Source organism: Marmota flaviventris, chromosome 1 (genome assembly GCF_047511675.1).
Source record: "Marmota flaviventris isolate mMarFla1 chromosome 1, mMarFla1.hap1, whole genome shotgun sequence".
Classification (NCBI taxonomy): Eukaryota; Metazoa; Chordata; class Mammalia; order Rodentia; family Sciuridae; genus Marmota; species Marmota flaviventris.
In genome coordinates this window covers 202,151,134-202,167,624 of record NC_092498.1, presented here as the reverse complement: position 1 = coordinate 202,167,624, position 16,491 = coordinate 202,151,134, and the positions used below count along the sequence as shown (strand labels likewise).

Genomic DNA, 16,491 nt, shown 5'->3' with positions numbered 1-16,491 from the left:
CTTATTCAAATTTCATCTCACTTCAGTAAGAATGGCAATTATCAAGTAATAATAAATGTTGGTGAGGGTGTGGGAACTCATACATTGCTGGTGGGACTGCAAATCGGTGCAACCACTCTGTAAAGCAGTGTGGAGATTCCTTAGAAAACTTCCAATGGAAACATCATTTGACCCAGTTATCCCACTCCTCGTGGTATGCCCAAAGGACTTAAAAACAGCATCCTATGACTCGGCCACATCAATGTTCACAGCAGCTCAATTCACAGTAGCTAACTATGGAACCAACCTAGGTGCTCTTCAATAGATGAATGGATAAAGGAAATGTGGTATATACACAACAGAATATTACTCATCCATAAAGAAGAGTATGGTATTTGCAGGTAAATGGATGGAACTGGAGACTATCATGCTAAGTGAAAGAAGCCAATCCCAAAAAACCAAAGCCTGAATGTTCTCTCTGATGTGCAGATGTTGACTCACAATAGGCTTGGGTGGGGGGTGGGGGCGGTGGGGAGTGGAGGTTCATCATATTGGACAGGGGGGTAATGGGAGGAAGGGGGGATGGAAATAGGAAAGACAGTAGAATGAATTGGACATAACTTTCCTGTGTTCATATATGAACACACGACCAGTGTAACTCCACATCATGTACAACCACAAGAATGGGAAGTTGTACTCCATGTATGTATGATATGTCAAAATACACTCTACTGTCATGTATAACTAAAATGAACAAATAAAAAAAAGAAAAACTTTATTTTTCTTAAAACAATGCTTGTCACAGGAGAAACTTAAAAAATGAGTGAGAAAATAGAAATATTGTGCTGTAGAAATAGGGAGAAGGCAGAGGTGATGGAAAGCTAAAGATGATGCACCTCTGGAAGCACTGGGACCCATCTCGTCTTGCTCTGGATCTGCGCAGCGAGTCCAGAGTTGGTGAACCAGTCTAGAAAGGACAGATGGAAAGTGCTCCTGCACCCTGCCTGAGCCTTGGGAGGAAAATCAGATTGCTTTTCAGATGCAGAACACCTTCAAAATGCCAGCAGAGAGCAAGGGCACGTTATCAGGAAAGCTGCCTATGCGACTCACAAAAAGACAAGATTTCCAGGCTGACTTGATCTTTGTTAGACATTGATCTTTGACTTTATAATCGGTTGCAAATTCTGCTCAAATCCAAAGGCCAGCTTGTCTCTTGTGGGAACCTAGATTTTAGTTGGGGGGAAAAAGGAATTAAAAAAGGATTATGCTTAAAAATTATATTTTAAACTAATAAGACAATGTATTCATAGTATGCAATAAATTCCTTTTGGTGTTTTTTTTTTTCTCTCTCTCTCTCCCTTCTCTCCCTTCTCCTCCTCCTCCTCCTTCTCCTTCTTTTTCTTAGGGGTGCTTTACCACTGAACTACATCCCCAGTTCTTTTATTTATTTATTTATTTTTATTTTGAGACAGAGTCTTGCTAAATTGCTGAGGCTGGCCTTGGACTTGTGATCCTCCTGCCTCAGCCTCCTGAGTCACTGGCATGTGCCATGGTGCCAGCTCCTCTTGTTTTTTGTTTGTTTGGTTTTGAGGGGCTACCGGGGATTGAACTCAGGGGCACTCAACCCTGAGTCACATCCCCATTTTTGTATTTTATTTGGAGACAGAGTCTCATTGAGTTGCTTAGTGCCTCGCTTTTGCTGAGGCTGGCTTTGAACTTGTGATCCTCCTGCCTCGGCCTCCCGAGTCGCTGGGATTACAGCCTTGTGCCACGGTGTCAGCTCCTTTTGGTCTTAAAACATCTTGATGATTTGGAATTTATAGGAACTTGAAGACCCATCTACTCCATCCCGATTATCAAGATGTGCCTTCCCTGAAAAGATTTGCAGAGCCGTCTCAGTTTATACTCTAGTAGATGACTTGCCTGGAAAATGACATCGATTTCCATTGTAGAAATATAGAAATAATACAGGCCATTTTGGAAAACACTGACCCATCTATGCTAATATTGGAGCTAGGAATGACTTCAATTTTCTGACAGCTTTTGTGCCTGTGCCTCCTGGAAGATCACCAACATCTGAGCCAATGACAGCTTAATTCTGTTTTGGAAAGCCCTCCAGAATCTGGATTTCACAGTGTCTGGTTTTTAGTACCTAATCACCATTCTTACCAGGATGTTCTTTGTAGAGAAGTTGATTTTCTCCAGCTGCGACTTAAGCACAGGTCTATGGGAAGCAGTAATGAATAATCGACGTGGTTTTAAGTACATTTCTCTCCCAGGGCGACGGCATCTCTAGGTGTGCTGGTCATGCCGTCTCCACCTCTCCCCTCATCTGTTCTCTGCTCTGCGTGGGCACCAGGAGGCCTGAGGACGGCAATGCCAGGGGTCCCTTTGCCTCTGGATTCTGAGAGTCGGCTAATGGGAGGCACTGGCACAGAGGAGGAGACAGAAGTCAGAGAGGTCTTCTCTGTTGGGTCCTGACTCTGACCACGGTGGTGGCCCCATGATCTCAGCTCCTGTCGGGTGGTTCCCTCCTCATGGGGCCAGTTTTCTCAGGTCTCTGAGAATATCTTTTCTTCTCTGGAGTCTTTAGGACCAGAAGTGGCAGCAGCCCTGACTGTGGGTGGACTCTGGGTTTCCTTAACCTGCCCACACTCTCTAAACAGCCCCATCACTGAAGTCTCTGAACCCTAAGGGCTGGATTCTGTTTCCGGGCAGAATTCTGCCTGAGGAGCAGGGTGACAAGATGTCTGAAGCCTCTTAGCATTGGCCAGCATCAGGGGACTCCATCAGGTATCAAGTGTATCCCATTTGCTCCCTGGGTTACCTCCAAAGGTCGAGGCTTCCCCATTTGTTCCGAGATCAGCAGGACTTCCGTGGACAATTGTGCTGCTGTGCCACTGTGGAGAAGCTTCTGGAATGGAAGTTATGAGTGATCACAGGTACAGTCTACTTCACTGTCTAGTGCCAGGGGAAGATGATGGTCCCTCTATGGATGTGGCCCCTCTATGGATGAGGAAGGACATTTGCAGAGTGTGGTGGGGGCTACAGAGACAACCTCCAGCCATGCCCCCCCCCCACCTCCTCAGAACTTGCCTTGGTGTGCTCAGTCCTACTTGTTGGCCCCTGTGAAACCTCTTCTCCCCCCTCTCTGCCCTGCACAGCCCTGCATCCAGGGCTCTTTCAAACAGAAAGCAAGGCAATGAGGCAAGGTACCTGATCCTGGGAAAACTCCATTCTGATCCCTAGGCAACCTCTTATAATAACCTATAATGTGTGATGAGCCCCTTCACTCCCTGGGCCCCAGTTTCCCTATCTATAAAGAGATGCCCTGCCTACCTTTCCCTCCCAGGGTTACCCTAGACTTTAGTGTAGATGCATGCATCAGGGCACTTTGAAAATTATTTTTGCATCACCGGTGCGGCCCCTTCTTCTCTGTTACCTCACATCCAAGTTCTCAGGAAATCCTGTCAGCTGGACCTTCAAGATGTCCCTAGAATATAGGTAGCACTGCACCAATAGCCACCAAACTGGATTTCCTATCTCTGTTTGGGTCCCTGCCCCCCTCAAGTCTGCTCTCCACCAAACAGCAAGAGGAATTTGGAGTGGGGAAACCCGGAATTGAACTCGGGGGCACTTAACCACTAAGCCACATCCCTAGCCCTATTTTGTATTTTATTTAGAGACAGGGTCTCACTGAGTTGCTAAGTGCCTCACTTTTGCTGAGGCTACCTTTGACCTCATGATCCTCCTGCCTCAGCCTCCCGAGCTACTGGGATTACAGGTGTGCGCCACCTCGCTGGGCTGCAAGAGAAATTTTTTTAAAGTATAAATTAAAACATGACCACCATGGGTTCAAACCCTAGCATGAGGGTTGGGGATGGACAGCAATCATCCTCCAGTGGCTCAGGTGGACAGAAGCCAAAGACGCTTCAAGGCATCTGCCAGGTTCTGGTGGTCTGCTGCTCTCCTGGCCTGCGCTCAGGCCTCTCTCTCTACCTGGTTCACTGCTTTCTAGTGTGCCTGGCTTTCAGAGCACACGCCCACTCCAGGGCCTCTGCTCCTGTGCATCCCTCTATTGGAGCGCATCATGGGCTCCTGACTCCTTCAGACCTCCGTCCAGGGACTTGCAGCAAGACCTCTTCACTCCACAGCACCGGGCTCGGGGCTCCTGGTTCTGTGTCCCTGACTCTATTGCTCTCTGCATCTCCTTCCTCCCAGAGCCAGCTGTCTGCTCACTCACCTGCTTGCTCCTCTCTGGCTCCCTGGACAGAACATCCGTTCAGAGCTGAGTCCCCACAAGAGTGCCTGGCACGTAGTAGATGCTCAGCAAATGTTTGGTGAATGAGTCAGTGAATGAGTGAATGGAGCTGGGTGTTATTCTCATTGCTTTGACTTAGCTCTCTTTACAGAGACAGGCCCTGGCGTATGTTTGGAGATATCTCCATGAGGCTGCGTGTCCGGCAGGGAGTAAGCCTGAAGCACTGGGATTGGACTTTATGGCTCTTACAGGAAAGTGGGGATAGTACCCATGCAGGCTCATGAGAAATTTCTTAGTGCGTATATAAAAATTAGTCTTGGAATGTATAATCTTATTTTTAAAAGAAGCTAGGACTAAAATATGCCGAGTGTTAGTTTTATTCTGCAAACATCGTTGCAAAAATGCAGTGTCTTGATAGTTTCCTCAGCTTCTTGCTAATTTCCTACTTCCTGTGACAATACAATAGTTCCAAAGCCCAGTTCTTTACAAGAAGGAAATGGTGACAGTGACCTTGGAAGTGGGAGGGTGGAGGGGAGGAGTGAGAAGAGAGAGGCTCTTCTGGAGGGATGGGCCGGACAGGTGTGCCAAGGATCATGTGGAAGAGATCAGTCGGGTGGCAAGTTTGTTCAGAAGGAAGAGTCTGGGCTCTGCTTGGTGACAGGGTGTGCAGAGGTGTGCCTGGTAGGAAGGATGTCATAAGCAAAGGGAGTTGGTGGGACAGAGGTAGGTTGTAGATGGCTTTCAGTGGAGCAGGACTTGGGGCACAGAATGAGAAGCAGCTTGGCCACTGGATGGGAAGGTCTGCAGCCTCTTTTCAGTGTGTGCTGGTGGAGCGCTGAGCACATGGGCCAGGATAGAGCTCTCCTGGGAGCCACTGGGGGTGCTGAAGTGGGACTAGAATTGCAGGTACCTGCAGAATGGATGGAAACAGAACCCACCCTCTACCTCTCTACTTACCACCTCTCCAGGCCCAGGAACACTTTTCCCTGAATAAGAGGAACCCAAATGAGCCTGAGGGACTTTTAAGTTTTGGGTTGTTCCCAGGTGGAAGGGCGCTCCGTGTGTCACACTTGGACACAGTCCCACAACACAGCTGAGGGAGCCCTTTGTGGTCAGACGGCTCCGGGTTTGAGTCTGGGCTCTGCCCCTCAGTAACCAAGTGGCCTAGAAGCCTGGCTTCTCTGAGTCTCATTTCCTTACCTGTTTGAGAGTGTGGAGACTGTGTACCTGTGAGACAATGTACCTAAGGTTCTTGGCCTACGGCCTACCTGGAAGAAGTGTCTGGGGGCCACCGTCATGACCCTTACTAACAGGAACATATGGCCACCAGATGCTTCCCTGACAGTAGCACTTCCCTGACAACAGAGGACCCAGCTCAGCCACCCACCTGGAAGGGACCAGGTTCAATTTCTAAGAGCCATGCATTAACGAAGATGACCTACATTTTGCAGATGCAAGTGCCCCTTCAGACACTTTTCGTTGGCTGACTACTTTCAGCTGTTCCAAGCATTTCCATATTTCCGCTTCCTGTCATCTGCATAGCTCCTCAGTGAGGTAAGTAGGATTCATGGATGGAAGAGGGGAGCTGTCTCACTCTGTTGTGGGCTCTAAGGAGAGCAGCCCGGCCATGACTGGCAGTGTGGTATGGTGAGCCCTGGTGCTGGCTGCTCTGAGCATCCTTGTCACACACACGAAGCTCAGCCTTCCAGAGTCCTCAGTATGAGACCTGACTGTGGCCAGGAATGTCTCCCTGGGTTGGATTTGGGCCCTGACTCCTACCTGGGGCTGGCCCTCCCCCCATAATTTGCCTCCTGCCGAAGGGGCAGAAGACACAGCGGGTGCTGTCTCTTGCTGGTCCCCTCCTGCTGTCTGGGTACCATGGCAACAGATGGATCGCTCAGAACCATGGTACTTCTATCACCTAATTCTAAATGCCACCACTGCCCTGAGCTGTCCAGGTTGACCCGTAGAAGATCCACAACTCTTCAGAGCAAGAGCCCCTTTCAGGCACTGAGAGCTGGGCTGCTGGTCAGCCTTGGAGGTCACCTCAACAGCAGGTCCCTGCGCTCACTCTCGCCTCCAAGAATCACTGTGGAAGTCTTTCCATGAATTTCCTGGCTTCCCGCCATGAGAGCAAGGACATGCTTTAGGAAATGGTGTTTGTCTCCTTATAGATTTTGAGGAGGCCCATGCTTTCATTAAAATTTTAGGAGCAGCACTTTGCATAGAGTAGGTTCTCACAGCAGGCCTTAGTACCAGGCCTGGATGGGCTGTGACCAGCAGAACCAAGACTTAGTAGCTCATTGGTGGAGGAGCTGGCACTGCAAGCCAGATCACAGATGGGGATATACACAGGTGAGGATATACACACGTATCCATACACATGTGAACACACACACACATACTGAAAAAAGACGGAAATAGATATTCAAAAATGCCAATAAGTGTTATCTGTGGCTGGATGAGATTATGGAGGACTTTTAGTCTATTTTACAAATTTTTTTCCTATAATTTCCAACTTCTATTCTGAACTCATATAAAATGACTTTGGAAATTAGATATTTTAAGAATTTTTGAGGGGAGAAGAAAAGTAGGCTGGGCATAGTGGTGCATGCATGTAATCCCAGCAGCTCAGAAGGCTGAGGCGGGAGGATTGCAAATTCAAAGCCAGCTTCAGCAAAAGTTAGGTGCTAAGCAACTCAGTGAGATTCTGTCTCTAAATAAAATACAAAATAGAGCTGGGGATGTGGCTCAGTGGTTGAGGGCCCCTGAGTTCAATCCCCGGTACCCCACCCCCACCCCCAAAAGGCCTCTAAGGACTGCCCTCCACCATCCTAAATTTGCTGCTGGATTCTAAGGAGACATCCCTGCTGCTTTCAATTGCCTGAGAACAAAAGGAAGGCTGCCGAGGCATTTCAGCTGGAAGAGTGGGGGCTATGATTCTACAGTATTTTGCTTGTACACCCAACTATAAAATGAGACATCTTGTGTTTTGAGTAAATCTCTTCCATTAATCATGGGGATACTCCAGGTCTATCCGGCAGAGTGACTGGTATAATTACAGATTCTGTCTCCCGAGGATAATGCCAGCAGTCAAGTGGATCGTGCACAAAGCAAGCCCAAGCCTTCCTGGAGCTGGGAGGGATGTGGTTCTTCTCTGAGTCGTGGACACCAAGGGTGAGAAAGGCTGGTGGAGACAGATTGCAGGTGGAGACAGATGTGTGGCCACCGCTACTGCGAGTATTTCCCAAGGATTTCCAAACAGGTAAATAAATTTGGTATCAAGAAAGGATTTCCATAGTCCAGGAATCTCTTTGAGGACAGATGACCCAAGCCTGACAAGTGAGTTCTCCAGTCAGGCTGTGTCTCTTTGGTGAGCAAAAACAGTTTGTCCTTATCCAGGGGTTGTGGCCAGTTTAGTCACACACTCCATGAAAATGCATGCAATTTAGAGTCCAAAGAGGGGCATGAAAAATGACCGATAAAATGTGTCAGTGCCTAGTCACAAGGCCATCTGTCATTCCTGTTTCCTCCCCAGGGGTTTGGGGACAATGCCATAAAGATAGAGGGTGACTTGGCTCTGGAATCCTGACAACATGACAGCCTCTTCCCTGCTAATGTCCACTCGTGGTAAGGCAACGTGACTCAGGTCCAGCTCAAAGAAGAAATCCTTTGTAAGAGCCCATATAGGTTATTTTCATGTCTATAAATGATGACATTGAATAGAAACCCTTTCTAATTCAGCCTTTTCCATCCCCTATTCCATCCCCTATCTCCTGATAAAAACAGCAACTAACAAGAAAGATAATGAGGAGGTGAGATGATTCTTGGCGCGGGGGGGTGGGGGGCAGGTTCTCAACCCTCTAATCTTTTTGTGCTTTCTTGGCATCTTGAGATGCAGAACCTGCATTAATTAGCCCCGTGATCTTCCCCCAGTGGATCCTACTGCCAACAATGACCCTTAAATTCCTGCTTGTCCTCCGTCACCCAGCTTCTGACCTCAAAATACGACAAGGGTCACAGCCACGTTAATCACATGAAGCCAAGAGAGGAAAGATGAAGGCTTGAAACTAAATCTACCTTCTTGCATCCTGTTTCCAGAAGGAAGAGTATGTAGCCCTGAAAAAGGTGAGAACACAGGGATTCCAAGCAGAGGGAGCCCTTTGTCTTAGGACACAAGGAAAAATAGGGCATCAAGAGAAGGGATTTGCCATTGTAAAGTGTGACCCACACAGCAGAGTTCACAGTAAAGCATGACTGGGCAGTGTGGCTAGTGGGTCTGGCACTGATGGGGAGAACTGGGACATAGGGGCAGACGGGAGTGTGCCCCCAGTCCATTTCTTGTACCTCTGCCCCTACAACGACCTTCAGAGTTGCTGCTTTGCTTCTACCTCTCAGATCATGTAGAACTTCCATTTTAGCCAAATGGAACTTAAAACTACACAAAGGATAGAATTTGTTGGTGGTTATTTTGATACTGGGGATGGAACCCAGGTGTGCTTAACCACTGAGCAACATCCCCACCACTTTTTATTTTGAGATGAGTCTTGCTAAATTGCTTAGGACCTCACTAAGTTGCTGAGGCTGGCTTTGAACTCACGATCCTCCTGCCTCAGCCTCCTGAGCCACTAGGATCACAGGTATGCACCACCGCATCTAGGTAGTGCAGGATTTTTTTTTTTTAAAACAGAGAAGATTCATTTATTTATTTTTGAGAGAGAGAGAGAGAGAATCTTTAATATTTATTTTTTAGTTTTCGGCGGACACAACATCTTTGTTTGTATGTGGTGCTGAGGATCGAACCCGGGTCGCATGCATGCCAGGCGAGCGCGCTACCGCTTGAGCCACATCCCCAGCCCTGCTAGTGCCGGATTTTGAAAGACATAGTTTCCAGAGTGAACAGGTTAACAGAAGAACAAGCCGGCCCAGGTTGCAAACCTGGGTGGGGGCATGATTAGGGTATGAGCTCTGGAAAAAAAAAAATGCAGTCTGTCTACAGACTGTCAGAGGGAGGGAAGGACGCTTCACCTGGAAATCAGAGAGGGGAGAGCGGCAGGTCAAGGCAGGGATGACATCCTCCGCCCCACGGCTGCGTTTCTATTTCAGCTCACCTGGACTTCTGAATGAGACTCTTCTCTTTTAAGTCTTCCAGACATTTAGTAGCGTGAGTGTGTGTCAGTCAGGGTTCAGCACAGGAAACAGAGCCCTGTATTCTCTAATACAGTGAAGTGGGCATGCACACAAGTCACTAGAAGCAGTGGGGAAGTGGAGTCCAGGGGCCAGCGCTAGATTGGAGATTTCCACTTCCTGTGGTTGAGTCAGGACACTGTTGCCATGAAGCTGAAATGACAGCAGCTGGAACTGGCTCCTGCAGTTGCTCAAACCTATTGCAGCTTGATCGTCACCCTTTCTGTCCCATGCCACCTCCTGGATTCTTTCCTGTGCCTTCCAAAACAAAGTACCACCAACTGGGTGACCTAAAACAATAGGGGATGATTCCTTCACAGTTTGGGAGGCTAGACCTCTGAAGTCAAGGTCACCACAGGGCCGTCTCGAGACCCTCAGAGACTCTGGGTAGAATCCTTCCATGCCTCTTGCTAGTGTGAGGGTGGCCACCAAATCACGGCATTCCTTGATTTACAGCACATTGCTCTGAACTCTGCCCCTGTCATCACATGGCACTGTCCCCATGTGTCTTCCCATGGCATTTTCCTCTTCCTATAAAGAGACCAGTCATATGAGATGGAAGTCCACCCTAGGATCTCATTTTAACTTGACTACGACTGCAAAAACCCTATTTCTAAACAAGGTCACATCCTTGGGCATTTGACTTTAGAACTTCAACACATCCTTCTAGGGGACACAATTTAACTCACGGATCTTTTCTAAACTGTATGGAAGCATCTCACCCGCAGAACCTCAGTCACCTCCAGATCTGCAGCCAGGCAGACTGGGAAATGCAGGGTCAGTTTTCCAACTCTCCAAATACAGTGAGGGCAAATAAGCGAGGAGAGCCCATCCCGTGCGCCCATCACAAGAGGCTACCGTGTAAGCACTGCTATGTCTGGCTGAATAGATTATGCAATGGTGATACACAGAATGAGAGATAGTGCTCCAGAGTGGTCAGCAGCTCTGGGGTGGGGGGGGGGGGGAAGTCTGGTGGTTGAACTCTGGTCCTGCCCCAAGCAGGGTCTTGGAATAGTCAGTTACTTCTCTATAACCCTCAGCTTCCACATCTGTGATTGGGAACACTAATAGCAGCCCCTTCTCAGGGTCAGGGTTTATGTGAAGACTAAAGTGAGGCAGTGAACTTAAAGTCCCCAGGGCCAGGCACACAGTAAGCAGCCTGCAGATGGGAACTTCTATTAAGTTATCAACCTTACGAAGTTTATTCTGTGTCCTGTCATGTAGGGATTTGGATGAAACACAGAGGCAGAGATGAGCTGTACAGAAAAGTCCTCTGGAATGTGTAGGACTCTATGTTAAGATCAGAAACTCCAGGAATGTAAGCCAAGGTATAAATTTCCTGCAGCTAAGAATTGTCTCACTTGCAGCATTGACCCATCAGCATGCCAAGAAGCTGAGGGATTTGGTAGTGGTTGGTCAGATTTGTTGAGATAAGAAAAAGTAGCTGTCAGTGACTACTGGGGTTTTTCCTACACAGGTAATTGTTATGTGTTTGTTCTTGAAAAAGGGAAACAGAAGTCATGTTGACCAGGTTTAGGGCTCAGATCACACACTTATTTTGTGTGTAGTTTTTTAAATGCACAATTAATTGGAGATAACTTTTTGAAGGTCAGCAAGACTTGCCTGGGGACATATTTTGAATTTTATTCTTATTAAATCTGTCTCTTTAAGTACTATAAAGCAGGTAAGTCAGAAATCAGATATTTATTTCTCAGACTGGGCCACAGGGAAAATTCAGTTGGCAAAAATTTAGCCTTATATAATTCAATGATTTAAAAAAAAAAACAATCCAACACAAAAATAAGTAGAAGATTTGAACAGACATTTCACTGAGGAAGATATACAAATGGCCAATCATCTGAAATAGTCACCCCCCCAACCGGGAAGAGCTCAAGTGTCCATCAACTGGTGAATCATTCAATAAATTGCAAATTACAGAGAATAATAGTGTACTATACACTTTTTAAAAAACTAGAAAAAGGGATTTATTTTTATTTTAATAGGTTAATTTTTTCCACATTTTTATTGGTGCATTACAGTTGTATATAATGATGGGATTTGTTACATATCCGTGTATGCACCCAAAATAACAACACAATTTGTCCAATATCACTCCCCAGCACTTCTCCCTTGATAAAGAGATTTTGAATCTTTTCACTAAAAAGAAACAATAAATGTCTGAGGAGATAGATGTTTACCCTGATTTAAATATTATATAATGTATGCATGTATTGAAACATCACATGGTATCCCATTGATATATAGTTTTTATGTATTTAATAAATTTAAACAGAAATTATTTATTTTACAACATGATTTATTTTCAGTTTAAAAATAAATTTTATGCACATAATGGAATACCACTTAGCAATAAAAAGGGAAAAGACAGCAATCTATGGAACTCAGATGAATCTCCAAAACACAATGCCCAAGTCAAAGAGATCAAACACAAAAGATGATGTGCTACATGAGTACATTTATGTGATATTCTAGAAACTCTAATGGCAGAAAGCAGGTCAGAGGAGCCTGAGTCTGGTGGGGGAGGGAACAGCTCGACTGAGGCAGGGCGATTTCTTAGGTTGAGGGAATTGTTCTGGTCTGGACTGGGATGTTGGGTATGTTCCTGAACCTATTCCTAGCAGCCGGACTCTATCCTGGGAAGAGCCCAGATATGGGGAGAGTATTTTGCCAACTTGGGGCCAGGAGTGAAAATAAAGAGGGAATTGATTGATTTCTATTTCTCTCTTTGTCCACCGTGGGTTTCTGACAAGACTGTTTTCTTTGGAGAACATTTACTATGAAGAGAGCTTAAATGATTTAAAGCTTGCAGGTGGGTGGGGAAGAACTGGATCAGGCTGTCAAACTGGCCCAAAGCCTTCTCCAAAGCCCCCTCCACCTACATATTCTTTGCTTTGAATCTAATTTCCTGTTCCTGGTGGCCACCAGGGCAGCTCCGTGGCCCTCCCTAGCTGCCCTCCCATCTTTCTTTGTCCCTCTCTTTCTCCGAGCTGAGGTGCTGTATGCATGACAAGATGAGCTGAATGTGACTTGGGAGGCGGAAGTGAAGACCTGGGAACAGCTAGAGACACGGGGGTCCCTGGACTTCACTCTGCTGTTTGCAGATGGACAGCCATCAAGAGCAGCGCATCCACATCTGAAGGGACCTGACGTCAGTAATGTCTGGGTTTCTTGCTCTTCCCTTCAAGCCTTCTGACTACTCTAGCCTTTTACAGAAAGAGAGTCAGTGATTCATTCCAGAATGTTCTATGTGCCAGATACTGCACAGGGCGACAGAGACTGTAAGATAAACAGGGAAAGTGTCCTCCATCTTCCTGGCACTCACAGTCTGATTGGAGGAGACAGACAAGTTGGCAGTGACTGCTGTGTAGAAACCTCAGAAGAAAGCTGTAGAGAAACCACTCTGGGAACACAGAGGGAAAAAAATGCTCTCTCGGCATGCTATTTTTTAAAATAGAAAATTACTTTCTCTCTACTTCCCATTACAGAATTTTAAAAAGTATCCTGGTGGGATATTACTGGGCTGCCCAGGATGTCCTCGTGCCTTAGATCAGCACCTCCCTCCTTTCCCACCCCAGCTCCCACCCTCTGCTGCTTTCAGAAGTGACATCGTCTCAGCCAGGCAACTAATACTGACCGTGATTTCAGGGCAGGGCTGGGTGCACCTTTGCAGATCAGGCCAGTGTACATGGGCAGCTCATCTGCAATTCAGCCAAGAGGCAAATCCAGATGGGTCTGAGCCCAGGAGGAACAGCTGGAGTGAGAGGAAAGAATGGAGTGGGAGGTGGGGAGGCAAGGTCAGGAGGAGCGCCAAGCTTCATCCTGGGGGTTGATTACAGAGTCCCTGTGATTGCAGGAGGGAACATGTCCTGGGGGGTTACTGAGATCCCCTGATTGGACCTCTGTAAAGACAGTGTGCATCTCACCTGTGCCAAGCACCATGCCAAGAGCTTTCTCTGTGCCATGCCTCTACACAGATTTACTCTTCTTATATGGTTAAGATTCCACAAATCAACAAGATCTATAGATTAGACTAAAAAGAAACACATCTAATGTACATATGGAAGTTTGCTCTGATTCCTTAAATAGTCAGGTATGAAAACTAAAATTGGACACCATTATATTTTCATCTCTTATAAATTTTTTAAAGCAAATCCTAGTTTGGTGAAGTTTTGGTAAAAGGAGCTCATTCATGGCTGGTAGCTGCACCAGTTTATACAATAATGGCATTTTGTCAATGTGCATAGAAAGTCTCATGCATTATATTGGTCCAGTATTTCCATTTGTAAAAAAAGATAGATAAGGTTGTATACATTGATGTTTCTCATCAAAGTATACAATCTGTATCTTCAGAGCAAAAATTGGGAATTACTCGAACAACTTACAGTAGGAAAACTGGTCAAACAATGGATAGAAAACACACACTCTTATGCCACAGAGAAACTATCATAGTTATAATTTTGTTTTTAAAAGAATATTTATTCATTCTTCTGCCATTCTGTCTTTATATACATGCAGAGAAGAAAAGACTGGGAAGAAATTCACTGAACATAGTTTTCCTTGGGATGGTAGGATTATGGGCTATCTTTAGTGTGTGTGTGTGTGTGTGTGTGCACGCGCACATGTGTGTGCGTGTGTGTGCGCGCTTTAAATTTTCCTATAATGAATTTGACTTAGTTTTGTTATCAGAAAAAGATCATTTTAAAAAATCTGTATTCTTGCAAAAAAAAAAAATGAATCGAATCAAGACTTGAGTCCCAACTTCAGTTTGCATGAGAGGAATACACTGTCACTATAAAGAAACAATCTCACAAAATGCAGGACATTCTATAAAGAAACTGATCATTGGTTCCAAAAACCAGTGTGACAAGGGACAATCAGGTTGGAGAGTCATGCTAGATGACTCAGGAAAGGCAGTTTTCAATGAAGCATCTATACCTTTGTCCTGTCCTGATGAAGAGCCAGCTCTGAAAGACACAGTGGAGATGGTGGAGGAGACCTGAGTGTGGATTGATGTTTTGTCTCCCTCGGCCACACGACAGATTGCAGCTCCCTGACCTGCACCCACCCCAGGACTATGATCCGTATTAGAGATACCCAGAGAAGCCATCACATTAAGTTCCCCAGCATGACAAGACTTCTGCACAACCTCAAACTAGCATATTTTTCTTATCCATTTTACGTAATATACCTATCAGGACCTACCTAAAATCAATTTAGATTTGCTACACTTTCCGTTGGTACCCATCAATGAAACATCAGTTTTTTTAGCTGCTTGCACAGGTAATTCTTCCCAAGACTCGTAATATGGTGGGGACAGGAGGCACGAGGCTGGCCAGAAGAAGATGGAGGAGACCCCACCACCACCACACCAGCTTCTCTCCACCGCACTGACATCATCCAACTCAATCGTGGACCCAGGAGAGGTTGTGGGTGTGTCTGTTTCTAATTAACAGTAGAAACTTTTGGTCGAAGGCCCAGAATTTCCCAATAAAGTGGCCAATTTTATCTCACTAACTTCTGTTATTTGATTCAAAAACTTCTGTTTGAGGGTGGAAGGACAAAAATAACTAACTGGTAATCATCGTCCCTAAGGTTTAGTACAATATGTTAATATTTTGAGTCTAACAAACTTTCTCTCTGGAGCAGTATTCTATCTTCTGGGATGTTCTGTTTGCAGAACTTAGATAAATCTTGGCTATGTGCAGCGACGTCCTTAACCTGACATAACCCTTTCCCCCTGTGCCGCTTCCCACAAAATGTTCTCACAAGATGGAGTCACTCATGGCAAGCAATTTGCCTCACTGTGATTCCAACATAACCTCTATGTGGTGCCAAGAGCCTCCACAGACCTGGAGTGAGTGAATCTCAGGATGACAGCGTGAGGTTGAATGGGACCACACTCCCAGTTAGGTCAACTTGGACCCTATTTGGAAAATAGGATCTTTATAGATGTAGTTAGTCAAGATGAAGCCATCCTGGATTAGCATGAGCTCTAAATCTAAATCTGTATTCTTTTTTTTTTTTTTGTGTGTGTGTGTGCTAGGGATTGAACTCAGGGGTACTTGACTACTGAGCCACATCCCAACCCCATTTTGTATTTTATTTAGAGACAGGGTCTCAATGAGTTGCTTAGGGCCTCGCTGTTGCAGAAGTTGGCTTTGAGCTTGCAATCCTCCTGCATCAGCCTCCCCAGCCGCTGGGATTACAGGCATGCACCACTACACCCGGCTAAATCTTATATTCTTTGCTAAGAAAGTCATGTGAACGAAGAGACACAAACACACAGATGATGGCCCTATGATGACGGATGCAGGCTGGCATGATGTCAAGACTGCCAAGGACTGCCTGTGACCACCAGAAGATAGGAAGAATTCAAGATTCTTGAGAAGGATTCAAGAGAGAGAATCCTCCCTTGGTTCAGAAAGAAAGAGAGAGAGAGGGAGGAAGAGATAGAAAAGAAAAAGCATGGGACACTTGATTTTTAACGTTCACCCTCTGGAACTGCGATGACCAGACAGACGGCAGTCCAAGGAGCCAACACAGGTGCAGAATGGGCAGCTGTGCCGGGTACAGCTCACTTCCTGAATCACAGGGGGAATCACGATGCCTTTAAGAGATGTGCAGCCTCCCGGGTAATCTAAAAGGCAGAAGGAAGGTGTCCCTATCCTAGCTATATATATATATTTTTGGCAGTCTGTCTGCTTTGCCAATGTTCAAGAAGGGATACTTTAAAAATTAATGTCCCCTAGCCAAATCAATTCCAGGAAAGCTTTGCAAAATAGCTCTCTGCTGTGCCTCCTAATTTTCCCCTCCAGAGGGGACAACCTCAGGCCCCATCAATGCTACACAGGGAATGGAATAATTCAGTGTTGGTGCCAGGGACAGAACGCAGGGGAGGGCAGGGCCACCGTCTGTCTTTCTATGGGTGGGCATAGTCACAGCCAGAGTTTCCATTAGGACAGAAGCATTTAGAAATACAGCCATGTTAGAAATGGTCCAGGGGAGCCGGCTGCTGTTCCAGAGGCCTGCGCTGGGCTCTGAGT

At 46.1% G+C, this 16,491-nt stretch overlaps 2 long non-coding RNA genes across 3 annotated transcripts; one reads left to right on the top strand and one right to left on the bottom strand.

Moving 5' to 3' along the window:
- Nucleotides 1-737: 737 nt before the first annotated feature.
- LOC139705161 (uncharacterized) lies at nt 738-4,348 on the bottom strand. Of its 2 annotated transcripts, none has more exons than XR_011707015.1 (4): nt 4,223-4,348; nt 2,807-2,893; nt 2,149-2,407; nt 738-1,202 (listed from the first exon to the last, which is right to left on the bottom strand). It is a non-coding gene; the product is annotated as an uncharacterized lncRNA (long non-coding RNA). The 2 variants fall into 2 exon arrangements; XR_011707016.1 differs by having other exon boundaries at nt 2,246-2,407; nt 4,223-4,347.
- Nucleotides 4,349-7,996: 3,648 nt separating this feature from the next.
- LOC114089998 (uncharacterized) lies at nt 7,997-14,918 on the top strand. Its single transcript, XR_003582291.2, has 3 exons — nt 7,997-8,055; nt 8,177-8,368; nt 14,717-14,918. It is a non-coding gene; the product is annotated as an uncharacterized lncRNA (long non-coding RNA).
- Nucleotides 14,919-16,491: the final 1,573 nt, after the last annotated feature.